Below are 27,498 nucleotides of genomic sequence, written 5' to 3' on the forward strand. Positions count from 1 at the left end.
ATTTTTAATCTTCTTTGAAAAGATGTGGAAATATTTAGGGAAATCAAGTACTTAGCTTAGTCCCAGGCTTATAATACATGTTAAATTAAAAGAAAGAAAAAAAAAGAACCATCCTAGATGAATGGTGAACGTAAATAGATTCTAAGAGTATGGAGAAGGAGAAGATTAAAATTAGAGTTAAACTTGATGATTGAACTACTTTTAATTTTATTCCTAAAATTCAATTTTCGGTGACAATTTTCAGCCTTGAATTAGATCTCATTTTTAATCAGTTTTTTTCTCCTTACCATAAAAATTATTTCTATTGTATACACTTCTAAAATATTTTGAACCTGAGTTCAGTTAAAAAGATGACAATTAAATTTAAAAGATCAATGACCCTTGACTCATGTTGAGTGAAAGAAGAAAGAGAATTTATTCCTTAAATCTAATTTGATGGCAATATTACAGTTTGCTTTTGAGTTTTCTTCAGGATAAAAAGGAAACTATATGGTGTGTGTATATATAATAAACATATTATTTATTTGCTTTGGCTAAGCAAAGCATACCAGCTTATCAGGAGAAATTTTCTTGTTATTAAATTCTAAGAGAAAATTGTCATATGGGTTCTCAGTATAATTTGTGAACATGGATTTTTAGTGTGCTCATCCTAAAATAGACCATTACTTTAGAGGAACAGCAGCTATTGCAATACTTACACCATCTCCCACAAATATACTACATATATGCATATATATATATATATGTTTCAGTTATTTTAAGATTAAATTCTTTTGAGAATATTCCTTTTACTGAGCCTTGGCTTGTACTAGAAAGCAGTAATACTTAATTTAAAACAATATGGTATCATAAGAATAAACTGCTGAGTAGAACAGAATACAAGTTCAGAAATTGACCCAAATGTATAGTATAAGAATTTAATAAGTGATAAAGGTAGTGTTATACAAGAGGCATAGACACACACACATTAGTATTATGCCATATAGGTATAAAGTAACTTTTCCTCAGTAAACCTGATAGGCAGAAAGGTCAGAACAGTGCCTGAGAATACCATCTTCCTGTCATTTTGTGGAGGGGCCTGATGGGTTCAACTTTGCTGTATAAACAGTGGGACATGCCTCAGGAGAAGGACCCTGCTCTTGTAATATTGATAGGGAAGCTGGGAGAAGGGCAAGAACATCTAGTCAATATGTACTAGGTGGATCCTTGCTGGTCAGAGAAATGACTTGGCTAGGGGAATTCTATCAATGCCTCTTAGATTAGCTAAAGAGACTTAGTATTCTTCAGATGAGCTGACTCAGTCTATTGAGTTAGTAACTAGTTTTACCAGTTCATTGCTAAGCTTTGAGAATGGGGAAGGTAGAGAGCCACTAGGGCCCTCCAAGGTAGCATCTCATGGCACTAGGGAATGCTGTTAGCATGACTGCTGCTTTACTTATCTGTCTTCCCAACCAGTTTATGGTCTCTGTAAGGACAGAGGTATGTTTTTTACCTTTATATCTTCAGCACCTTGCTAGCATAGTGCTTGGTCATAGTAGATAGTTAATAAATCAATTAATTACTCTTAATTGTGTATTTAATTAAATTTAATGTACCTACACCTTAACATTTTTCAGGAAAAGCCATCCTTTTTTTTAATATTCTAAGGTATATCCGCTTATTCCAATTATATTCTTAAGTATATGAAAACATTAAAATTGCACTTTGAATGGATTTTGAAACTATCTGAAAATACTGTGGAGGTACTAAGAAGTGATCAAATTAACTTCTTGTTAAAGATAGTGGGTCGAACACATATATTTCTATCTTCCACCTCTCCAAACTCATAAAAACAACAGCTAAGGGAATTTTTTTAAAAAACACGAGCTCCCAAACATAAAGACTCTAGGAGAGCAGGTGATAGCAACATTTTTTGGAAATTGGAAAGTAAAAAGATGTGTGATAATTGTCCTAACATATCCAAGAAAACTCAGTCCTAAACCAGTAGTAGAAGAAAATGAGAACAACCCAATTTTTAGTGTTTTGCAGAACCCCTATGTTTAAGAAATTGCTGGCATCAGGGAAAGGGGGTAAAATTGATGGCCAAACAGGAAGATTGGTTGAATGTCTATTTCAGAACCAGTTAGACATCTGGATTCCTTACCCAGCTTTTTCCTATCAGTTAACTACCTGATCTCAACTCTAGCTGAAGATCAGAGAACAATAGACACAAACTGAAAACAGTGAAAGTTTATATACTAAATACTGAGATTTATCCTAAATCTCACAGCCCTCTTTTCTGATTTGGTTCCCAGAACCAGGCTTATACCCTTCAGGTGTGAGATTGGAAGATAATCTGAATACTCTGAATAATATGATTAGCCCAAGAGAAGTATCCTAAAGATATGTCCACTGAGTAGTCCCTAGTAAAAAGGGCAAGTCAGATCACTTTGAAGGCCACAGTAGACTAGACTGATGTACATTCAGTCAGCTTTTTAGTTTCCCAATTTAAAATTTGAGCAGATGGCTAAGGATCAGCAGATATTTGAGAAAAGATTCTAACATGAAAGTAGAGTCAGAACAAACACATACAAAGAAGCAACTTGGAGAAGATAGGGACTATGCAAGAAGAGGAAAACCTAAAAGGCAAAAAAACCCAAACTATCGTCAGTAGCATTAGAAAGATAATAGAAAATAAATTACATGTAAAAAGCAAGATCAGAATGCTGCATAAAAGGAGAAGTGCAGAGAACAAAAAGAATTTTAGAAATTAAAAATATGATAGCAGAAAACGCTTAAAGGAGGGTTTGGAAAATAAAGTTAAAAATATATTCCAGAGAGAAGAGTAAAAAGAAAAAGAGATAGAACATGGGAAATAGAAAAGATATAAGAATATTAAGGGGCAGTCTAGGCGATCCAGCATTTGAATACTAAGCATTTTAGAAAAATAAAGCAAAAATGAAGGGAAGGAATTCATCACAGAAATAATATGGGAAAATTTCCCAAAATTCTAAGACATGAACATGCAGATTAAAGGACCCACCAAGTATCCAACAAAAGGCATGAAAAGAGGCTTATATAAAGCCATATTGTGAATTTTCAGAAGCCAGAGGTCAAAGTGAAAATCCTAAATGTCTTTAGAGGTTAAAAACAATATCTTATATGGCTTGGCTATGTATTGCATTTACACAGTTATAATAATTAAATGCTAAAAGTTAATATAGGTAATTAATCCATTGGTTTATCTCTGTTGTAGAGGGATATGTGAATGGACACTGCACAGATATTTGGTGCTGGTGTGTTAAGAATGTGAAAGAGGGCTTCCCTGGTGGTACAGTGGTTGAGAGTCCGCCTGCCGATGCAGGGGATGCGGGTTCGTGCCCCTGTCCGGGAAGATCCCACATGCCGCGGAGCGGCTAGGCCTGTGAGCCATGGCCGCTGAGCCTGCGTGTCCGGAGTCTGTGCTCCGCAACGGGAGAGGCCACAACAGTGAGAGGCCCGCGTACCGCAAAAAAAAAAGGAATGTGAAAGAGACCTTAAACCCCCGTCTTCCATGGTGGAAAGTCAATAGATAATGCTTAGAACTAAAAAACCCCACAATAACCAAAAGGCAGAAACAATCCTAGTGTCCATTGATGGATGGATAAACAAAATGTGGTATATACATATAATGGAATATTTTTTAGCCTTAAAAAAGGAAATTTGGACACATGCTACAACATGAATGAACCTTGAAGACATTACGCTAAGTGAAATAAGCCAGGCATGAAAGGACAAATATTGTATAGTTCCACTTATCTGAGGTTCTGAAGTAGTCAAATTCATAAAGACAGAAGGTAGAATGATGGTTTCCAGGGGCTAGCAGTAAAAGGGATGAGGAGTTAATGTTTAATGGGTACAGAGTTTTGGTTGGGGAAGATGAAGTTCTGAAGATGGGTGGTGGTGATGGTTGTCCAACAAGGTGAATGTACCTAATGGCACAGAACTGTACAGTTAAAAATGGTTAAAATGGAAAATTTTATGTCATAAATTTTACCACAATTAAAAAAACCTACAGAAATAAGCAGTAGCACACATAAGCATGGTATGTAGAGATAAAGATGTAAGCATCAAAAGAGTGGTTGCTTCTGGGGAGCAGGATTTGGGGAGAAAGAGGAGAGGAGGAAACGGTTGTTTCTCATAATAAACTCTTTATGTATAACTTAACTGTGCATAGTTTTGCATGTATAACTTAGGGAAGATATATTGAACACACACAAAAAGAAAAGAAACTTAAGTCAGATTAGGTGTATGTGTATAACATGGGATTTGTTGGTGGACTGGATATGAGGTAGTAAATGTTCCAACTCTCAGGGTACAGAGGAAGCATTCCCTTATTTAAGGGACTATTTATACCTATCTATGGCATTATTGATTTTCTTTTCTGTTTTATGTGGGTAATTGAGGAGTCTCCAGTCTTCAGATTCATAGCTGTAACAAGGTGGGAAAGGAATTATTTGTTAGTTGTAACTTAAACTGAGGTCCATTCAAATCTCTGTTGTATTGTGTGCCTTATTAAAGAAGTGAACAGATAAATTTGATTTAATAGGCAACAAAGCAAATTAAAAAAAAATATAAAAATCTTGAAAGTGATGATAAAGGTTGCAAATTTGTGATAACCAGAATGTTCTCTTTCCCTTGCCTTGAATTCTTAAGTTAAATATTTACCATTGTTCAGAAGAGAATATGAGTTCTTCAATACCTTCCTTTGGTTGCAAAATGTCACACTACCTCACCCCTGCCACTGTTGCAGGTTCACACTCATTTCATACTTGGGCATGTGTTCTGGTGAATGAGTAGTCCCTGTGCTGCTGCAGGAGAAGATGGGGAAAGAGGGAGTTAAAAGAGCAGTGAAGGAAAGTAGTGCTGATAGGCTAGCTTACATATAATTTGACTTGGCCTCAGAGTTTTGTGGGAGAGAGCCAGTGTTAACTTTCTGTTAAATTTACAATAAAGGAAAATGACCTACACTATGAAGTTTTTCTTCGGTAGTTCGTACAATAACTGAACTTCATTCCGTTACAATATTCCTGGGATTTCCTGCAGCCTCCAAGTATCATGAAAAATTGTACCACACTAATGTGGAAATGAAATTCAGGTCACTGAACTCACTTTTTTTTTTTTTTTTTGCGGTATGCAGGCCTCTCACTGTTGTGGCCTCTCCCGTTGCGGAGCACAGGCTCCGGCCGCGCAGGCTCAGCGGCCATGGCTCACGGGCCCAGCCGCTCCGTGGCATGTGGGATCTTCCCAGACCGGGGCACAAACCTGCGTCCCCTGCATCGGCAGGCGGACTCTCAACCACTGCGCCACCAGGGAAGCCCCCTGAACTCACTTTTGACTTGAACTTGAGACCAGCACTTTCAATCTAACTTATCAGGTGGAAATGAATTGATCTTATTGACATAAATAAGATGCTACCTGTTTGTGTTTTTATTATATAATTTAGCCTCTGAAATATGCAATGATATGAAAGGTTATTTAAAATGATGCCTTAAATATAATATGTAAATATACAGCCTAAGTGCTGTTAAATATTACTGTACAGGGGGCCAAGAACAACCACTTTATTGTCTTTATTATCAGATTAAGTTTATTATTATTTTTTAAAAAGCCTTTATTTTCAAATTTTATTTATTTATTTATTTTTGGCTGCGTTGGGTCTTTGTTGCTGCGCGCGGGCTTTCTCTAGTTGGGGTGAGCGGGCTTCTCATTGCGGTGGCTTCTCTAGTTGCGGAGCAGGGCTCCAGGCATGTGGGCTTCAGTAGTTGCGGTGCGTGGGCTCAGCAGTTGTGGTTTGCGGGCTCTAGAGCGCAGGCTCAGTAGTTGTGGCGCATGGGCTTAGTTGTTCCGTGGCATGTGGGATCTTCCTAGACCAGGGCTTGAACCCGTGTCCCCTGTATTGGCAGGCAGATTCTTAACCACTGCACCACCAGGGAAGCCCCAAGCCTTTATTTATTTGCTTATTTATTTTTGGCCGCACAGCGCAGCTTGCCCGGGCCCTTGGCAGTAGAAGCACGGAGTCCTAACCACTGGACCACCAGGGAATTCCCATTATCAGATGAAGTTTAGATCTGTTCAGACACAGCCTCTCTCTGCCTTTCTAAATGATGAATGGAAGCAAGATGTATTTTCATCTCATTGGAATGAACTATTAAAGTTTATGTTTAATAGGTAGTGATCTCTCACTACAGGTCTGAACGAACTAGTATTCTTTCTTTTTTTTTGCTTTGTAATCAGTATATTAAGGAGAGATTCATACATTTCAAGAATTGCTTAATTCTGATATCCAGATTTAAGCTTGTGAGAATATGACTTTAAACATACAATTAAAGCTATTCATAGTTTGCTATACTACCAACATTAAATTACAGTTTCTTTGGAGCATAAGTTAAATGGTTTAAAGTAAGCCTGTAATATACCTGCAAAACACCTTCCTAACTCATACATGCAAATTACTTCTTCATGTAAAGGTCTTATCACTCCAGCCTCTAAGTTACCCTGCTCCAGAAGTCACTACTCTTAAGGCTTACTGTGGTCCAAAGAGAAGGAAAAAAAAAAAAGTAACCAGGACCAATAACTAGATATATTAAAAAAAGATGGCCCAGCAGAAGGGAATGCAGTTCAACAAATGCAAGCCCTCAAGAAGCAGCATGTTATATGATAAACCCCTTCTTTAGAAAGGTATCATTTCTATCACTGATACCACAGGCTAAATTAAATTATATAGCATGCCATCTTCAAGTAACAGTTGAGGCAATAGAATAAAGGCAGAGGCATCACAATGAATCCCACTTAATACCACTGTACAGACCAACACTTCTCTACAAATTCTCTGACTGCCAGTTAAATCCAGTTTTAACTTCATAGCTGAACAATTAAGGGTCATACACTGAAGTCAATACATATACCTGGCATTTCAGTCTAAGCTATTCCATGTACATAGCTGAAATCAGTTACAAAGTATGGCCTAACAAATGCTAGGGGAAATTTTTTAAAGTAGTTTTTACAAGTATTCAACTTATCTTGCACACTGAAGTCATCATACATACAGGGCAAAGTCAGCGCTTTTATATTTGAGTTTATTCTTCATTTAACTTTTAAAACACTACTATAGTTGAATATTAAAACCAACAATAGCAAGTAGTGAGCATATTATGATTATAGTTCTTCACTCAATCACTACTGCAAATAAAATGCCAGCAGTGAGTGTTATTCACTGGCCCCATTAGGAGGTCTGACACTGAACACCACCCTGAGGATGATGTTCATCATCCTCATATGCTTCTCCATTGTAGTGGCACTGTCTTTCCTGATTTGGATCAAAGTCCACTAGTTCTGCCTGGTCCATTTCATCAGTCTCTTCCACTTCCTTCCTCTCAGGTTGGAGTTTTTCCAGCAAAGAGAGTTTATCAGGGGAGAGAAAGCCATTCTCAGGAAAGTTTACCTTAAATTCATCGATGATGCGACCCTTTTAATGTGGTCTACGATAAATTGGCATGCCTTCATTTAGCACACACTTGATATCTCCACGCTCGACAGTCTGACCTGGATGAGAAGTGATGACTGTGGTGCAGTTGTCAAGAGTAGATATTGGCTTTTGGAAGCCACACAATGCCTCAACCAGCTGTATGTCCATACACATGAGAAGGTCTTCTCCTCGTCGAGTAAAAACAGCATGGTCCTCCTGATCTAAAATGATGATAATATCTCCTGGCTCCAGTCCTGGTTCTTGGTGTCTCCTTCACCGTGGAATGTTATCTTCTGGTCATCTTTCATGCCTTTGTTAATGTGAACTTCTAGAATTTTCTTCTCTCAAACTACCTTCCCTCCATTGCAGCTTTTACATCTATCTTTAGGACTGATCTGCTCCCCATGGCCCTGGCACTCCATGCAGACAGACTGAATTTGCTGGACCATTCCAGGTCCTATTTGATGAATTCTTATTTGCATTCCAGTACCTCGGCAATTGAGAAGCACTTTACTGCTCCTTTCTTAGCATCTCGGCCTTCACATTTGTCACAAATCACATTCTTTTGCAGATCTAGTTTTCTTTTTGCACCATAAATCTTCTAAGGTTACTGTGAGTTGATGCACAACATTTTTACCTCTCCTTTCTCTTTGCATCCTGCCTCTTCCTCCAAAAAACATATCAAAGATGTCCATGGGGGAGCCCAAACCACCACCTGCTCCACCTTCTTTAATTGCCTGTTCTCCTCCTTTGTCATATAATTCCCTTTGCATCAGAGAGCACTTCGAAAGCTTAAGAAATCTGTTTAAACTTCTCTCCTACATTTGGATTCTTATCAGGGTGGTACTTCAAGGCCAGTTTCCTGTAAGCCTTTTTCAGTTCTTCTTGGGTGGCATTGGGTTTGACCCCCAAAACATCATAAGTGGTTTCTTTCACCGTTTTCTACAGTCGGTGAGATGAGGGGGTCAGTGGGCCGGTGCCGGCGTGGGGGAGCGGGAAGGAGCGCGTTGTGGTGCGCAGCTCGGGCAGCCGCCACTCCTCCGCCTTTTCGAGGAGCGTACTATCTTACTCTGCTTGTGTATGGATGATGTTTTCTCAAGTCAGATATAACAACTGCATGATTGAAATATGGAATAGATATTTTAAAACAAAGACTTGCTTCTCTTTTACTTGCATCTCTTTATATGGTTGGGGTCCCCCTCTCCATTTCCTTTCCTTTTTCTTCTCTTATTTTTTCTCTATTTCTCTCTTTTTTTTTTCTCTCTCTCTTTCTCTTTCTCTGTTTGCCTCTCTCTTAGTTCTAGAAATCCTGCTTGTAAGACCTGAGAATTCAGCTTCATCTTGAGCAGCCTTACATGCTGACCACCCCAACTGAGAATCTTTATTTTAAAAAGTCAACCATGATATAAGATCTGAAACCATAATAAAGTTTGAGAATTGTGGTATTTGCTCTCTATTATGTGTATGTTTAGCTGTGTGGATAATGGTTCTTTGGTCTAAAGAACAGTTCCAAGTTTGACATTTTTAAAGGGTTTAAATTCAAGGATAAGAACTCATCAGTTCTGGTTCTTCCCAGATCTCAGATTTTCTTGATGTTCTGATATGCTTTCACTAGTAATTCTAATTAGATTCTAATATCTAATCTTATATTAACACAGTGAATGTACAAAGCAAACAAGGACACTAAAGACATGTTTTAAAATGGTTGTTAAGTCTTGCATATTTTTACTTAAATGTGATTAATCCTTGGGCCCTGCCTACAGATAGTAATTTATTCTACTGTTTGAACTGCATCTTAAATTTGGCGAATGCTTTCTCACATTTCGTGCTTCTTTACCCCAAGTTTAGATCTGTTTAATATCATTTTATAAAACAGATCTCATAGAGATCTGGTCATTTGGTCATTTCAACTGTCTTTTATTTTTTAATGCTTTCATTGGGCTAGCAGGGATCATTAATACCCAAGAAAATTGGTCTCATGTAATTGACTATAAAAATTACTGTAACGTTTTATAAGTAGGAGAATTATGAGTTATAAAATGTTATAATCAAAGAGGCCTTAGCACCAATCAAAGCTACTTTTACTTTAAAAAGGTTGAGTTTGATTATATTGGTTATAAGAACACTTCGAGATAGTGGTCTTAGAATGTAGACCCTTAAATGGGAGAAAGGAGACTGGATCCATTGCTGACTCTCTCAAGGACCATAGGCATTTACTTATTATCAACTTGGCTTGCACTAATTGCAGACTAGGAGAGGTGGTGCCTTACCTTATCTTTGTCATGCAGTTGTAGTGATAATAGAGAATACAGAGCAGCAGTCAACTCTCTTTGTAATAATTTTTAGAGAAAATTAGCTCATATCCATTCCTAGTCAAGTCTTTCTTGTAGAAAATTTCTTTTGTAGTGTCTTCAATATTAAAGAGCATAGGTTTGGAGTCAAGAAAGCTGGGTTGAAACTTCTCACTTATAATGGGCAAAACACTTAATCTAAGCCTTATTTTCCTCTTTTATTAATGTGTCTAATAAGATCATGTATGTAAAGTACTTAGACACACAGTAGGCACTTAATAAATATGGCATTTTTGGATTTTTTTGTTTTGAGATCTATGTGATTTTATCAGGCAATTAGTCTTCAGTTGGGGTAGCTTGGGTATTGATAGCTTAATACCAGCTGTCTTTCTGCCTCTCCATCTTCTTATTAAATCATTGCAACTACATTTTTTTCATAAGTAGTTTTAAACAAACTGATTTGGGAAAGCATGAGCCACTACTTTTAGAGGGAAAAAAATTTTTTTTAACCTGAAGGTTTTCCTTATTTTTTTCAGGCTTCAGTGTTAAGAAATGCAGGGTTTTTGTTTGTTTTGTTTTTTGTACTATATTGCAATAATTGCTTTAATGTCAGTGAGAAACCAAACCTTACATCTGCTTAAATGGGCAATTCAGACCTTAGAAATTAGTGAGACTTAAATGGATATCTTTATTTTGTTGATGGAAATTGTATTTTGGGTTCTTAGTCTTTCTACAGTCTCTTGAAGTAACTTCACTATGCATGTGGTGATCGTGTTTCTCAGTTACTAGATTGAGCTATACTCTGAGCTCAGTGTATTTTCTCATCTCCTGTGCTGATACTTCTTGGTATGAACAAGTCAGTTTACTGGTATGCTGTACTTCCCTTTTGACAATTCTAGATGCCTGCCACGTGTGCAGAGTGTAGTGGAGCCAAGTTTGAGGTTTGGATTTAGAGCCCTCCCCGAATCCCCGTGGTGTGCCCTTTGACCTGGGGGATAGTTCTTACTGGCCCTGGAGAAATCCAGTTGAGAATTCCTAGGATTGTTGTGCTCTCAGTGAGTGCTTTATTCTTGTCCTCTGCCAGATGTTTTCTTTACTGAGCAAAAAAACTCCATCAAAATAATGGTAAGGGAACTGGTATGTGAGGAAATAAAAAGAAAGGAAGAAAAAGAAATATTCAAATATATTCAGGAGGGCCAGAGATGTGGACCTAAGGATGTTCTAGAACAAGAGGAATCTATTTTCTCACATCCTACTAGATCTCCCTGCTAAAAAGTTTTAGCAAGTAACCCTAGAGTAGCTTCAAAGTTAAAAATATTTACATACAATATATCTTTCTTTTGGTGTCCATAACTTTTTAAACATGCATAGATTCACGTAAACACCACCACAAACAGAACAATTCCATCACCTCCCCAAATTCCTTTGTGCTACCCCTTTGTAGTCAAACCATCTCTCTATTCCTAACCCCTTGGCCATTGGTCATGAAGTTTATCAAAAGTATAGGTTGGGAAGCATATTGAACAGGTAATGAGGACTACCAGAAACTTCAGTTAATTAATTATTGCTAATTATTATCTCACTGATTGAGAATGTGACATTTCTCTTATTCCCTCTTGTTTAGGATCTCAACAGAGAAATGAACCCCAAACTAAAAACGCAGAAAAATTAAATTTTTGCAATTGAATAGTGACAGATGACCACCTAAGTTGCTGCTTTTTTAGGTCTATGTGATTCTAAGCTTTAGAGGCTTTATGACCTCTGAACCTGACTGTACTGGGATGAATTCTTTCTGTCTTCATTAGGAGGTGAATGGATAAATGCCTGCACCAAGATGGCTAGGGAATAAAACTCTGGACTGGGAAGTATGGGAAGTGGTTAGATCATTAGAGGTGAATTTTTCACTCATAGACTCTTTTGTTCTTTGTTCTTTGTGAGAGGCTATTGAACAAAGCAGTGGCAAGAGTTTATACTGTGAGCCGGAAGTTTTCAACCGACTACATTTTATTTGTTTTGAAAGCTTGCAAAAAAGTTGTTTTGTTGACAAGTTCAGGCTACTTTACCTTCCTGACATAATTTTCTAATTGCACATCTACAGCAGATTTAGAACAGCTTTCAATTATTACTTTGTGTGTGCATGCAGAGGAGAAAATGCTCTGCAGATTGGGGCAGTTGTCTGGGGGGAAAGAAAAGGCCTTGTCATGTTGTAGTGCCTACTTGCATGTGTGTGTTTGCTTAAACTCAGAAGTCAGCCAACCATTGAGGCCTCTAGTGTGGTTAGCTATTAAAACAGAACAGTGATAATGGATCTTTATATAAATGTTTAAGTATTTGGAAATTTTTAAAATTGAGAAAATTCTGTTTTACAAATCAGGGTGGGCTGTCAGGGGAGATGATTACCCTATACCAGTTGAGATGTTAATGAGATTGGGAAGGAAGTAGGGAATTTAAGAGCCCTTATTTTTAAAGTCTTGCAATGCCAGTGCTTAAGATGTGTTCTGTGGCACACCACCATAAATCACAGAGGACTCACTTGTAGAATACTAGGTAATAAAAGGGATCTGGGACACTTGGTTGGAGGAGGGGAACCTATAGCTAGGATAGAGTTCAGGAAGTGGAACTAAGATGATAATCATTTACTGGCATTTTCTCGAGGGCATATGTCTGAATTGGCTTCATCTTATTGTTCGCATAGAACCTAGCACACTGCTTTGTACAAACTAGGCATTCAGCAAATTTTTGTTATATTATACATACATACACTTTTTTTTCCTTTGGCAGGGCACTTATGCATTTAAGGACAGAGAATTTCCATGGATATTGTAAGAGTTTTAATATTTTCCTGGTCTTCTTAGGCTCTTAATTTGCTGATGAAACCTGTAACTGTTATGTTCAATTTTGATATCTCGAGTTGCAAATTATCTTTGAAGAACCAGCTGAAACTTTTTCACTTAGGTATAATTTTATCTTGATTCTCCTCCAGTGAAACTTTCTCACTTCTGTATACCAGTGCTATTTTTTCTTGGTAAAATATTCATAACATAAAATTTACCTTCTTAAATCATTTTAAAACGTACGGTTTTGTGGCATTAATCAGTACATTCACACTGTTGTACAATCATCACCACCATCCATCTTCAGGACTTTTTCATCTTCTAAAACTGAAACCCTGTAACCAGTGAATTAAAAGCTTATGATTTGTGCTCCAGTACTGACTGAACAAATAAAATCTTTTATATATGTGTTGAGGAACTTGCGATCTCTTTCCAGGGAAGAAAAAAAGGCGAAAAGCAAAACCGGAATTCACACAATAGCTTTTTAATTTAATGAGAAATAGATTGTAGTTCTTGAATTTTATAGATAGGTTTTTCTCTTCTTTAGTTTCCTTGAGAAATTTGTTCAGAAGCAACAACTGGAGTAGCCCTTATTCTCTGAAAGTATTTCTAGTCTGTGTGTGTGTGTGTGTGTGTGTATTTTTGTAGTCTTTGTAACTAACAAGACAAATAGAAAGCTATATTTTTACCTTAGGTTTTGTTTTTAGTGTAATTACTTGCTGGCTTGAACCGTGGTGGTCTTAATCTTCTTTTGAGGGTTGTGCCCTTGAGTATGGTGATTTTATTCTGGTGTCAAAGAATTTAAGGATAAGGAGTATCTTTTTTTTCGGTACTATAATCTTATTTTTTGACTTAGGCCGAAGTCTGTTATTAATTTGTACCTTTCCCTTACTTCCCATATAAGAAAACAAGCAAATGTCAAAAAATAGTACGGCCTACTTTCCAACAGAATGACTTCAGCTCTCCTCAGTTTGTTAAACATATGAATCTCTTAGCTGCCCTGATGAAGAGGCTGTGGTCTATCTGGGCATGTGTTATGTTTGTCTTTCTTGGTAAGTCTTTAAAGCAGAGTTGGTCTTTTAACAGTGGAGAGGAGAGATATCTATAGCAGTAGTTCTTAAACATTTTAGGGACGTAAACCTTTTGAGAATCCAATGAAAGTCATGAACCCTCTCCTCAGAAAAATTATTGTGTGGACACAAATTTTTCATAAAATGTCAGAGGATTTGAGTACTCTGTGAAATATATCCTTGTGGGAGCCATCTGGACTGTTAAGATCCAGTATGAGTATTAGATTCAGTAGTGGATTCTGAGATGCTCCTTTTCTAGTTTCATCATGGTTTGTGAAGAATACATAGTGGAAAAGCTTGAATAAAATTATAACAGTCTCACAGTTCAATTTTACATCATTAGTGAAAATGGATGCTATTTTTACTAACACACTGACAGGTAGATTCAAGATGTTGGTAAATTTTTCTGACTTGCCCAGTTTAGATAGTAGATAGGTGTCTGAGAATACGTTGACCTATATTGTATACTGTGAAAGTTGGATAAGGTTGTATTTCCAAACTTTGGTTTGCCTGTGATTTCTCCTGTGCTTTTGTTACTTCTTTTTTCTTCTTACTTCTGTTGTATAGGTACTACAGAAGAAATAGAGAAGGGCAAAATAACAATGAAAATAAATTTTAACTTGAAATAGCTAGTGATAGCATAATATGAGTAAACTTAAAATGGCATATTCAGTATGACTTACACTTAAAATTGGTCATATTCAGTAGACATAAAAAGGCATTTTATAATACTTCGGTGAAGATTCACCTTTTTCTTCATAGAGAAAATACTCCTTTTTTCTGTACCTTAACCGATGTCCTAGAGAAACAGGACTTTTAAGCAGAAATTTGCTTGGCTTTCAGTACTCTTACTGCTTAATTATATGTTTCCACCATTCTTTATTGCTTCAATTCCAGTTTCAGAGGAAGAGGCTATTCCTCCTGTTTAAGACTGTTTCTTCCACTTGTGCTCAGTCTTATTTCTTTGTTCTGTCAAATGGTCCATCTTTCTCTTCCTTCCTTTTTTCTTCAACCTTTCCCTTTCACTGACTCCTTCCACTTTACAGTTGACATGCTCAGGTCTCCCTTTCATTGGCTTTACCACTGTAATCCCTCTCCCTGTCACCAAACCATCCAATGCTTTTCTTCCATATTTCCTGTCTTATTGAAAGATATCACTGTTCATCCAAGATAGAAATCTGCGATGCTAAGGAATTTGATAGTTGGGTGGTAATCTAAGTGTAGTAAGTAGCATAGTAAGTAAAATATTGTGGGATGGGGGGAGGATTCATAATATTGTAAAGTAAAAATGCATTGTATTAGTAAAAGCAGAATATTAGAACCATGGAGATTCTTACTTCCTGGGATAGTTTGGAGCTTGTAATGTCTGGAAATAGAGGTGGACTAAATAGCTTGATGAGGCTCTTTTTTCAACTTTTACTACATGTACTAGAGCATGACAGCTCACTGAAACTTGACACCCTTATCTTCAAACGAAATTGAACATTTATACCCAGTAGCTGTATATTTGTATTTAAAAATTATATATGTATATTAATTTCAGTAGTAATACACATATGGTTCTAAACTTTTTTGATTATGGACTGCCTTCAGTAAAACATTTTTGTGCATATATACCTTATATATGTATATGTTATTTATTATAAGTGGTATACATATGTACTACTCTTATTAGCTACTGTCTCTGGGCAGGATGTATATTTAGGGAGAGAGTCATTGTTAATAATGCATTTAAATTCCCCTTTCAAATAGTCATTTTTATATTTCAAATTTGGGGTGTTATTTTCGGTCAGATCTGCTTTGATCATCCTTATATTTGCCACATGATATATTTGACAGGGGGCTCTTACCAGGTGTATCAGCTATCAATTGCTCTTAACAAACTACCTCAAAACTTAATGGCTTAAAGATAATATTGATATATTTTTTCTTTTTAAAAAATATTTATTGAGTGGCATAGCTGAGGCTTAAAAAAGAGGTTTGTTCATGTTAATTCTCGGCTTTTTTTTTTTTTTTTTTGGCTGTGCCATGTGGCTTGTAGGATCTTAGTTCCCCAACCAGGGATTGAACTCGTGCCCTTGGCAGTGAAGGCGTGGAATCCTAACCACTGGACCACCGGGGAATTCCCTGATGTATTTTTTCTTATGATTCCATGCATTTGTCTGCTGTCCTCACCTTGAAGTCACTCATGTGGTTAGCTGACAGTTGGTGCCAGCTGTTGTCTTGGTTCTGTACCTGAACTCTCACCCCATAGTAGGCTAAACTGAGCTTCCTCATAGCATGGTGGTCTTCCTCATAGCATTCCTCATAGCATGGGCTCAGACAGAGAAAGAGAGCTGAAGCTGCTGGGCCTCTTAGGACCCAGAGTCCAGAATTTGGCAATGTCCATCACCTTCTGCTAGCCAAAAGCAAGTAACAAAGCTAGTCCAGATTGAAGAGCATGGAGAAATGGTCTTTACCTCTTCATAGAAGCAGCGGAGTCACATTGCTAAGGGGCATGCACACAGGGAGGCTTGATTCTTGGGGACCAATATTATAATGGTCTTACCACACCAGGATGAAGACAGGTGTTAACCCTATTTTTTAGTATTATTTCAAACCACAGTGTATATCTAGGGAAACATTAAAACCATTTGCCCATTTTCTACAAGTTTAACTAAAACTAGATAGTATAATCTAATTTTATTTAACTGAGCACATGTAGTCTGCAACACATCACAATAAACTGAAAGAAAATCAACAAATGAGGGTATTACTATCAACCACTCTGCACTGTTTTTCCTCAGTATATATATTGTGAATTCCACATCTGGTACTTGACTCTTTGTCAGAAAGTGAGGGTGTCAGTGTCATTTCTTAAATCAAATATTAGTAACTTAGTTTCTTTGTTTTTTTAAGATGAAAACAAATATAAGTACTAATGTATTGTTCTTGCATAACCTTCCAGGTAGACACCGCCCCACTCTGGAGACGATCAGTCTAACTGATGTGGAACAGTTATGTGCCACAAATCTGTGCCTGTTAGTGTCCACTCTGATAGAAATCAGTGATTCAGCATGGCAGTCTTGCCGCGGTACTAGACTAAGTTAGAGTCCTTCTCAGTGGACTAAGCCAGCAGTGATCTAGGCCATCTTTCACAAATGGATCATAGATGGCACATGGGATAAAATGTGGCTGTTATTCTGGTTATAAGAGATTAATTGTACTTGTGGAAGAGGTAGAATATTCATATATTTTGTAGTTGGCATTTGGGGAAGATCTTATCAACAGTATGTGTGTGTTTTGGGGGTTTGTATGAGGAACTTGGGGAGATAATGGCCTTCCATCTCTGTTTTAGTAATTGTCTTTTTTGTTTAATCATCAGTGGTAACTTTCCTTTGGTTTCCATATTCAAAGAAACTTTAATAATATTTTAATATATTGAATATTTTAAACTTACGTTTAGATAGGAGATGAAAACAAGTGTTTATGTCTAACATATGAGGTTTGTTTTAATCCTTTGTTTCTACAAAACTCAGTTCACAGTTGAAGTTTCCTGATGTATGAGAGTTTGCTGATGTGAGTTCTTTAGCTTTTGATATATGATTGTCCTATTGTACTGCTGGAGTTTTGTGCTTTTACTAAAGAGTTTACTGCTTGAAAAGCGTTGTTAAAATTCTGGTGTACTCACAGCTACTTCTCTTATAGTGTGCTTTTCTGTGTCTTGGTGACTGTGGAGAGTGCTTCTTCCATGCAGCCAGCAGGATTAACAAATAGCCAAGCTGAACCTAAAGCATTCAACCTTCTTTCCTGCTTTGACCCCATAACCTCTCTTCTGGTTGGCAGTGTGCTGGTGTTGACAGTTCTCCTGGTTCAGCCAAAGGTGAAAGATAATTGCTTGTGGAGTAGCGGCTGGGATGGTATGTGTTTTTGCAGCAAGCACCCCCACCCCCGTCCCCAGGCAAAGCTTTGGATCTGGTGCACATTTCAAAGCATGTGTTAAACTTTATGTGATACTGATTAAAATAGAGGGCTCCAGGGTGAATTGGCAGAGCCGCACAACTGCATCTGCCAAATGACATACAGAGAAATGTCTTGCTACAAATGGAAGGGCTGAATTCTATCTCAGCAATATGTAAGCCCGCAGAAGGAAAGGTGACTCTGGGCACGAATACATACACAGCCTGTGGAGCATCCAGGATTCTTTAGTAACTTCTTTGTTCCTATGGCATTTTAACAGGAACGAAAGCCTTTTTATTTTCCTTCTCCTTTAAACAACAACAGCAAAATCCACATGGAAATAATAGTTCATATTACCATGTCCTTCACTTCGCCATTCCCATTGAACATTTATTAAAAACCTAACTTGGACTAAAGACAGAGGTGGAAGAACTATCTACCTTCTGAAGCTCGATTTATGGGTCTTTGGGATGAGATTTATGAATGTCATTGTTGAAGGAAGCAAACTTTTACAAAGCAGGTAAGTTTGTGTCCAGAGGTTTTTAGGTTCAAGATCTCCTCAGGATTTCTTTCTAAAAAGAAGTATGTATTTTTATCTTATGTGTAGATCAGCACTTCCCCAGAGGGAACATAAACAACATTAGTATCTCAGGTCACATTTCCTTAGACATCTTGCCCTACTTTTATGAGTTAGGATAGAGAGACCATCAGTTCTTTCAAGAGATTTAGACATTTTGTTAGGAAAAGGTAAGGAATTTAGAGGAGTAAGAAGGGTAAGTGGCACACATGCAGGAATAAAAAACGAAGAAGGAGAAAGAATTGAAGAAATCAGTAGAAAGAGGAGGGTGAATAAAGAGATCAGTCAGGCTTCTAATTCATGGGTGAATCAGAGGGAACAAATATTAGGGATTACAAAAGGTGGAGTGGGTATGAAATATCAACAAAAAGTAGCCACAATTATATCGATTTATGTATTTAAATAACCCCACTAGACATTGATGTATTTCATCACATTCATTCCCTGCTCTAGAGAATGAAGAATTGTTTGATCCTTTGCAGTATCCTTTTGTTTCTCAGAATGGCCCAAAAGATGGCTTTGGGGACTTAGTATAGAACTTTGTTATCACCCAGGTTATATTTGAGGTGGGGAAGCATAAGTTGAACAACTTCACAGGCAAAGAAAAGCACTGTGTAGAGCAGATCCTGGGTTGGGAAAACAAATACATTTTATTGTTCAGAACTTGCTTTTATAAACTCTATATAAAAAACAAACACAAAAAAAGCAAACACTATACATATGGATATATTTCAGTTTTCCAGGTGAGACCATCAGATCTGTTTTGCTTTTAAGTGTTTTCTATCATGTATCCTATTTCTTTGTTAAATTTTGTCCTCCCCTCCTCCTCATGCTTCTCCTCCTTTGTACTCTTTTGAAACAAGGGTGGAGAATATGCAGGGAACAGAAAGAAAATGCTGGCTGTTTGCCTACTATTTTGGAGCTTTTGTTGAATTTCATACAGTTTCTTTGTTTTCCTCTGGTATTAAAGCTCACTGTTTCAGTCATGAAGATACTTATTTCTAAAGGATATTTTCCACAGAACTTTTATTTGAGTGGTTTGGGGTTGGGAGATTGATAATCTGTTTTTCTCTTTGCTAGAGTTTTGGTAGGGTCAAATAGGATTTGCCCTGAGGATATTAGTATTGACTTCATGTAAAAGAAGTGTGAAACCTAAGATTCCACTTAACTTCCTCTCCTGGGCTTTTGTAGCATATTTTGCACAGGGAGAAAAATGCAACTGGAATGTAGTTAGCCACCAATCTTAGTGAATGCCATTTCTTTCCAAGGATCATCTTAGAGGTTCACTGGGTCAGTTACTAAATGGAAAGTTCATTTTATGTAAAGTAATCTTAATTGATAAAGAATTCTGTGAAAACAGAAGAGGAAGATTCTACACACTTCTTTGTGTAGTCAGAGTTGTAAAACAGAAGGAAGAATAATAGAAAAGGAATATGGAACTTGTTAGTAATCACATAGTATTCTCCTTATATAACACATTCATTTCACTATTTTATGTGTCAAAGATTATCCTTATTTAGAAATATCTCAGAATTTGAATAGTTTTAAAGAAGTCAAGATTAATATCGAGTGCTTACCCAGTTCCCACAATTGTATAACGTCAAGATTAATAGCTTTACACTTCATTTATTATTTCAGTCAATAAATACCTATTGAGTGTGTATTAAAAACAAGTCAGTTTAGTTTGTCAAATAGTGGTATTTGCTATGCTGAGAAATCAAGCGGGGAAGGGGGAAGGTTTAGCTGTTTATTTTGAGATTGGATAAGGTGTTCTGTCCTTTAGTGTTCTATAGCTACTTAAAAATTAAATTTTGTATTTTCAAGATTCATTGCCTCTTCACATCAGCCAAAACTCATTATCTTGTTAGAGTTTAGGCTATCTTTGGGGGGCAGCACTTAATGCTTCTGCTTCTTCAGTAGCCCAGATTCTGACTATAAGCAGCTATTTTTAAGTAAATTGGTATAAAATTTTGTATTTGTCCGTGTTTTTCATAGTACCTTTGGCTAGTGTAAAGCCAAATACAACAGCAGGTCACCAAATAATAATATCCAATTTTTTTAAAAAAGAAGTACTTGAGGGGGCTTCCCTGGTGGCGCAGTGGTTGGGAGTCTGCCTGCCAATACAGGGGACACAGGTTCGTGCCCCAGTCCGGGAAGATCCCACATGCTGCGGAGCAGCTGGGCCCGTGAGCCATGGCCGCTGAGCCTGCGCGTCCGGAGCCTGTGCTCCGCAACGGGAGAGGCCACTGCAGTGAGAGGCCCGCATACCGCCAAAAAAAAAAAAAAAAAAAAGAAGTACTTGAAACTTTAAAGAAGTTCTTATGCATTATAAATTTATATATTAGGTGAAAAGTGGATTTGGATGTATTTCCTCTTTTTGTTGTAGTTTTTAGATGATTGGTAGACACGTTTATGTTGTACTATTTTATTTCAGGGCTGAAAAGTTTCAAACCAGTCCGTCTTTTGGTTGATACTTGCAGTTTTTACTTTTCTACTCTGTAATAGGGTTTTTGAGATGGATTTGTTGAACCCCTTGAAGTGCCTTCAATATTTTGTCCTTGTGTGTGTATGTGCATTATCTTGGTTCCTAACTTTCATATCCTCTCAAAGCCGTCTATGTATCAGTCCAGGTTTAGTCAGAGGAGTAGAACCACTAGGAGAGTACTTACCCAGTTCCCACAATTGCATAAATCAGTCCCTAAGCAGAGCTGTTATCTTTGTGTTTGATGCTGGAGTTTGAAATCCAAAGGGAAGGTAGTCAGGAAGGGAAAGAAGATATAAAATAGGGGAGAGCAAAGACAAGCTGGAACTCACAGGTACGAGCTGGAACCCAGGAGAATGGACTGAAACCCATTAATTCTGGCTGCTTTTGATTTTGATGATCTGCATATTACTGCAGGAGAAATGGTGCCCTTCATCTTGGAGCTAAACACACCTGGCCTAGGAGGAGCCGAAGGCAGTTCGGGGGGAAAGTGGAGTAACTGGCAGGTTTGGCTGCTGTCCTGTGCCAACAAGCTTAACTAGCAGATAAGTGTAACATGTGGGAGCTACAAAATGGCTGCTGCTCCCTTTCCACTCCCTACATCTTGCACAGGAATATCTTTTGTGCCTCACCTTAACTAGAAACACATAGGGAGGGCAACTGGGGGACATGTAGTTTGGCCTAGCCAAGTCGACTCATTACAACTATGTGTCTGTTTCCAGGACAATTAAAAACCATTACTCTGTAGCAAGGGTTGGAACTACAGCATATGGGTGAACCACCTGTTTTTTTAAGTAGAGCTTAATTGGAACACAGCCTTGCTAATTTGTTTACATGTTGCCTACTTTTGTGTTGCCAAGGCAAAGTTGAATAGTTGCAGTAGCCACTGTATGGCCTGCAAAGCCTAAACTATTTACTATCTGGCTATTTAGGAGCAAGTTTACTGACCCTCCTTCTGTGGGAACTAAGGGATTCTTTGGATCCCAGAGGACTCATATGTAGAAATGCTTCTCAGAAGCTCTAGAACATTTGTATTTATCCCTAGGAAGCCTTGCTAGTTTATATTTTCTTTTTGCAAGCATTCCTGTTAAAATTTTGTTTATCTTTACCCTTGCATTTTAAAGTTGTCTGAAATGTTAATCAGAAATAGAATAAAAGTTATTTATAACATATTATCAATTGACATTCTTTTTAGAGCTCTGTACATTTAACTGCATATTCATCATAGTTTTTCTATAAGTTTTATAGCTAAACTGTATTGTGTGTTAATTTTTTTTTTTCTTTTTAGTGTGATCCCTCAGTTTATAGTTAAATTTCTTAAGGTAGGTGTATTAGTTTCCTAGGGCTGTTGTAACAAAGTAACACAAATAAGGTGGCTTTAAAAAAACCAGAAATTCATTCTCTCACAGTTCTGGAGGCCAGACATCTGAAATCAAGGTGTGGGCAGGGTTGGCTAATTCCTTCTTGGGGCCTTAGAGAGTCTGTTTCATGCCTCTCCTAGTTTTTGGTAGTTGCCAGAAATCCTCGGCATTCCTTGGCTTGTGGCAGTATAACTCCAGTTTCTGCATCCTTCATCACATGGCATTCTCCCTGTGTGTCTGTGTCCCTTTTCCTTTTCTTATAAGGACACCAGTCATATTAGATTAAGGCCCACCCTGATGGTCTCATCTTAACTTGATTATGTCTGCAAAGAGACACTTTCCAAATAAGATCATATTTACAGGTTGGCAGTTAGGACTTCAACATGTATTTTGGGGGGGACACAATTTAACCCACGAAAGTAGAATTTAAGTTGATTGAGTGCCTGGCATGCCCTTGTTAGCAGCTTTCTCTGTATTGTCATGCCACAAGGAATGAGCTCTAAACACACCAGAAATTTTTAGCATAAGAAACTTTGTACTTTATGAAAAATGGATAAAAACTAAGTAGGTATAACAGGCTCTATATTAAGAAACTCAGGCTAATACAGTATACACAAAGATGTCAAATTGATTAAAAAGACTGATTCATGATTTGTTACTAGTGTTCATCAACAAGCTGTGCCTAACTTCAGTCAACAAATCAGTAGTAGTCATTGACATTTTTTGTGTGACCATTAAGTACAAGGACTTATATTAGGTATTGTCAAAAGGCTCAAAAGAAAGAATCCCTTGAGAACCTTTTCAGGGAAGATGAATTGATGTATGATCAACTAATAAAACTATTGAGGCAACTTGGGAATAAAGGAATGATTAGGTTAGTTTAATTTAGAAAATAAGATACTTCTCTTTATTTCTTGTCTCATGGAAATGAAATTATTGGAATATGCATGGGGATATGAAGAAAGCCATTTGTTAACTTGTCATTAGTTAATTATAATGTTGCTCTTCTTGGCTATCATGTACCCAGATGGTACTCAAATGATGAAAAGTTTACTGATGATATGAAACATCTGTTTAGAGGTTACTGTTGGCTATTTTTGTGAAGTAGGTCAGTGTTTTTTCCTTCTCTGCCTTAGGCTGTGGGGAAAAGCAACTTATCTGGGCAGGCTGGCTATAGAACTTGATAATAAACTGATTTGAATCGAAGGTTTAATTCCTGGGTTTTAATAAACCACCTCTGCCCCCCTGGCGCGAAGATTTCAAACTTGTATAACAGGTTGTCTTGGCAGAGTCAGAGCTAGAATGAGAAGTTAGGCAATATTCCCTTGGATGTCTTATATGTGTTTTGGGCAGACAGTCTGTTTAAGACTGTCCCAGAAATCTCAGGGACACTTAAGCAGCACCTAGCTATGTCCCCTATTTGTCTGGTACATTATGGACCACATGTGCACAATTGTGCATACTTAAACTGGGATAAGGTGATCAGATTGCAAGGAGAGACATTGGAGCCCCTAGGAGAAACAAGCATGTGCATAAGGATCCTGGCACAGTGAGCCAGACTTTGGTACAGGACCTGAATATTAGAAAGGAGCATTGATCCAACCATTCTGACCTAGTCTTCTTCCTAACCTTGCTCTAGAGCCAAGCAGTTGTATACCTTAGGATATGAAACTTTAAGATTATATGATTAGGATTCCCAGTTCTTCTACTGCGAGGTACCCATCTTTAAACAAACTAGATATTAAAAGAGAAGGCATTTCTATAAAGAACAGAGAGACTCCTACAAAGTGGACTGTGAGTGAGAGTATGAGTGGCAACTGAAGTTCCCACTTTGATAAGTGAAGTTTTTGAGCCATTGGGTTTAGAGATATAATATCTTTAGAATAGCCTAGTAGGATACTTCAGTTAATGGGCTTAGGGGACATTTCAGGTTGCATTTACCTTTCAGAGTTTTTTTTTTTTTATTTATTTTTTTAATTTTTTTAATCCTTTTATTATTCTTTTTTAACAAACGGCCCCAGGGATAGGGGACCAGGGGAGGGGGGAGGAGGGGAAGCGAGGCCCCAGCCCCACAACCCCTCCCCACCCGCCCCTTTACCTTTCAGAGTTTTAATGTTGCAGCCAGGTGTACTTTTTAGTTTTTGTTACTTAATTGTGAAATAAAGTAATGGACCTTTCTGGCCAGGTAGCTGCTCTGGGCTAAAATTCTTAGAGCTGGGAATTGGCATAATGTGAATGTGAAAGTTAGCAGGCAGTATGTTTTGAAAGTTTAAAATGGGTGCCATATGAGAGAGAAGCATGGACATATATACACTAACAAACGTAAGGTAGATAGCTAGTGGGAAGCAGCCGCATGGCACAGGGAGATCAGCTCGGTGCTTTGTGACCGCCTGGAGGGGTGGGATAGGGAGGGTGGGAGGGAGACGCAAGAGGGAAGAGATATGGGAACATATGTATATGTATAACTGATTCACTTTGTTATAAAGCAGAAACTATCACACCATTGTAAAGCAATTATACCCCAATAAAGATGTTAAAAAAATAAAATAAAATGGGTGCCATGAGTTTAACTTTTAATTTCACCTTAATTTACTTTTGGACCTTAATTTAAATTTGGACCTTAAATTTCACCTTAATTTACTTTTCGACCTAATGTATCACATTGTTGATTTAGACTCATTTTCTCGTTGGTGAAGTAGGGGTGGTTAATGATTACCATACAGAGTGATGAGGTTAGTATCATTAACCAAAATAATGTACAGCTTTGACTAGATAATTTTGTAAAAGTGCTTGATAATTTTGGGACCCCTGTCACTTACTACTAAGTTATTAGCTTTCTAAAAGACAGTTAAGAAAAGGATTCAAGAGTGAACTTCCAAGAGACAGTGTTTTACATTGGATAAGATAGTGACACAAATAAGCTCAGTTATCATGATGGATGTAGCAAATACAGTTGTGCCCTGTTTATATCCCTTTAGACCTTACGCTTTCAGTGTGTGCCTACTGAACCTCCAGTTTCAGCACCTGCATTTCTTTGCCTAAGGGTTTTCTTTGGATGCCAGAGACAGGGAATTAATGCCACTCCTCCCACCCCAATGTCCCTGGTCCCAGTAGCCCTCAATCAATAACTGATGGAAGTTGGTGTGTAAATACGTCAGCTCCCTTGACCATCAGGTGGGAGGATGGTATAGAATACTTCTGAGGTAAGTATTCTATACTATATCTGAGTACTCCACGGAATTAAGTTTCAGTTGACCTAACTTGCTTGATAATAGACCCTTTATTGGCTTCTTTCTTTTCATTGTCTCACTTCTTCATGTCCCTACTAATCCTTCCCGGTGTCTTCTCCCAGATAAATTCCTTGGACTGAAAAGCTTGTCTCTGGGGGATCTTAAAATAAGACAATAATCAATAGCAATGAGAAGTCTGGACCCTGTTTCTATACATACTCAGCAATAAATGTGAGTTTCTAGTAGATCCAAGACAAAGCATACTTACATAGCCACTTAACTCCAACTCCCATTGAAGTTGTTCCCTCTTCTGTTCCCCCCGCCTGTAGGGTGATCTGGATGGACAATTTCTCTGGGGAGAAACTTCCTTTGTCAGTATCTTTTGGTGATTTTTTTTTTTGGGGGGGGCGGCTGGTCAAATTATCCCAAGTAGGAGCTTCTAGAATCCTTCTTGCTTGCCAGCATTTTAAGGAGTCTAAGTGGGAGGAAAAGATTGGGGATCTCAACATTTAGTAAGTAAACTCTCATGGTTAATCTCCCATTTTCAGAATGATTCTTATGTTCTCAATTGTGACAGCTATTCCCCAGTCCAGAGACTTTCTAGCCTTTTGCTGTGATGAGGGAAGGATAGGTGGTGCCCAGATGAATTTAGAAAGGGGAATCTGAGAGTCTAATTGCTTCTTAAGCATACTTTCAACTAAGCCTATTCAAGCTTCATTTTCTACTCTCCCTTCCAGAGATACCTAGTGCTACTGATATGGTGCAAGTCAGGCTGCCACTTGGTTTTCCCCATTACTTACTTGGTCTGGTTACCAACTGGGCCCTCTACTTTCCAGCTTCCAGCATTTTGTTGTTGTTTGTTCTTCTGTACTCTTTGATTTTTGTACGTTTGTGCCTTTTAAAAAAAAGGCTGTTCAGTTTTATTTTAGTGGAGTTTTAAGGAAGGAGTTTAGCTCAGTGCATGCTCAATCTGCCATCATAGAAGTAGTTTTCACTAAAGAAAATATAATAAAAGAAGGCTGTACAGCCAGCAGTATTGAATAAAATGGTAGGTTGTGTATAGTGCCCCAGTAGTTAACAAAATATATATTTCTGAGCATCTGAGGGAAAACATTCCAAGCGATTATTTCTTTTCGGACTATTCATAAAATGCTCTTGAGTAAGAAAAACACAGAAGTGAAAGCTGGGGAAGAAACTAAGATCTTACAGTTTTAGTGGCATGGGATATGTGTTCTCTATTTGTGTAGGATATTTGTGCTGAGTTTCATTGTTTGGGATGTACTTACGTATATTGTACAGGGCCTCTTTTGTAGTCGGAAGAAAGGACTATAGCAGTAGTACTTATTTACTGTTACGTATATGAGAAATTCAAAGTCTTTAAACATAAATAACTTAGAAAGTTTGGTTAATTTTATTGATGGGGTGAATAAAGAATTCAGAATCTTGCTTTGGTTACACAGAAGTCTCCAAACAGGTTACATAGAAGTCTCTAATCCTTCATTTCTGAAACCTGGACTTTTTCAGATACTACTCCTTGGCAAAAAAATCTGTGCCATATGCATAAATTGTTTTACTTTAGTAGGATTATCAGATCATAATTGTACTTTCTAAGATACCTGTTGATTAGTAATTTTTCCCTAAGAGAATATCTTTCTTCCATCACCCATGGTATTGTGTGTTTTATTCTATTTTAGACTGTATTAACTCAGTGAATTTTGTATGTAGCATATTTGTTAAGTTACAGAATTCTGTGGGTGGTTTTTCTATCATGACTCTTTTGTCTCTTAGACTTAAAAGCCTGAGCCTTCCTCAGGAAACCCACTTTGCAAAACTCTAGCTTCAAGTGTGATGGAACTTAAAGAAAAGCTCTTGGCTGAGTTTGAATGCTGAGAACCAGCTAAGTGGTTTTCTCTGTCTGGAGAAAATTGGAAAAAGGGAATTATTAAGCCCAGCAAATGTAATTATTGATGGAAATGCTGACAGACTGGTCCTGCTTGGTGCCACTGTTGTAAGAAGTCAATCAATATTAGATGTATTGTAAGAGCTGCTGCTTATGTACAAGTTGTGTCTTGTAGACCTTGTCACACATAAATAAACCCCTTCAAAAAATGTTAAGTGATCTCTATAAAAAACATTTATTTTGTTCTCCGTCTTAAGCCAAATTCTTGTTGTTTATGGCTTCCTGTACCCAACAGTTCCTGATTGTCTCAAAAAGCAAAACATGTCCT

At 37.5% G+C, this 27,498-nt stretch overlaps 1 protein-coding gene and 1 pseudogene across 10 annotated transcripts in view; one reads left to right on the forward strand and one right to left on the reverse strand.

Annotated features, from left to right (window-relative positions):
- EXOC6B (exocyst complex component 6B) overlaps positions 1 to 27,498 on the forward strand; it is a 717,212-nt gene that overhangs the window by 111,585 nt on the left and 578,129 nt on the right. The window lies entirely within an intron of this gene.
- LOC307195913 (dnaJ homolog subfamily A member 1-like) lies at positions 3,024 to 24,410 on the reverse strand (annotated as a pseudogene). Its single transcript has one exon. The product of its transcript is annotated as a dnaJ homolog subfamily A member 1-like (transcript).

The sequence above is a fragment of the Stenella coeruleoalba genome, assembly GCF_951394435.1.
Source record: "Stenella coeruleoalba genome assembly, chromosome: 13".
NCBI lineage: Eukaryota > Metazoa > Chordata > Mammalia > Artiodactyla > Delphinidae > Stenella > Stenella coeruleoalba.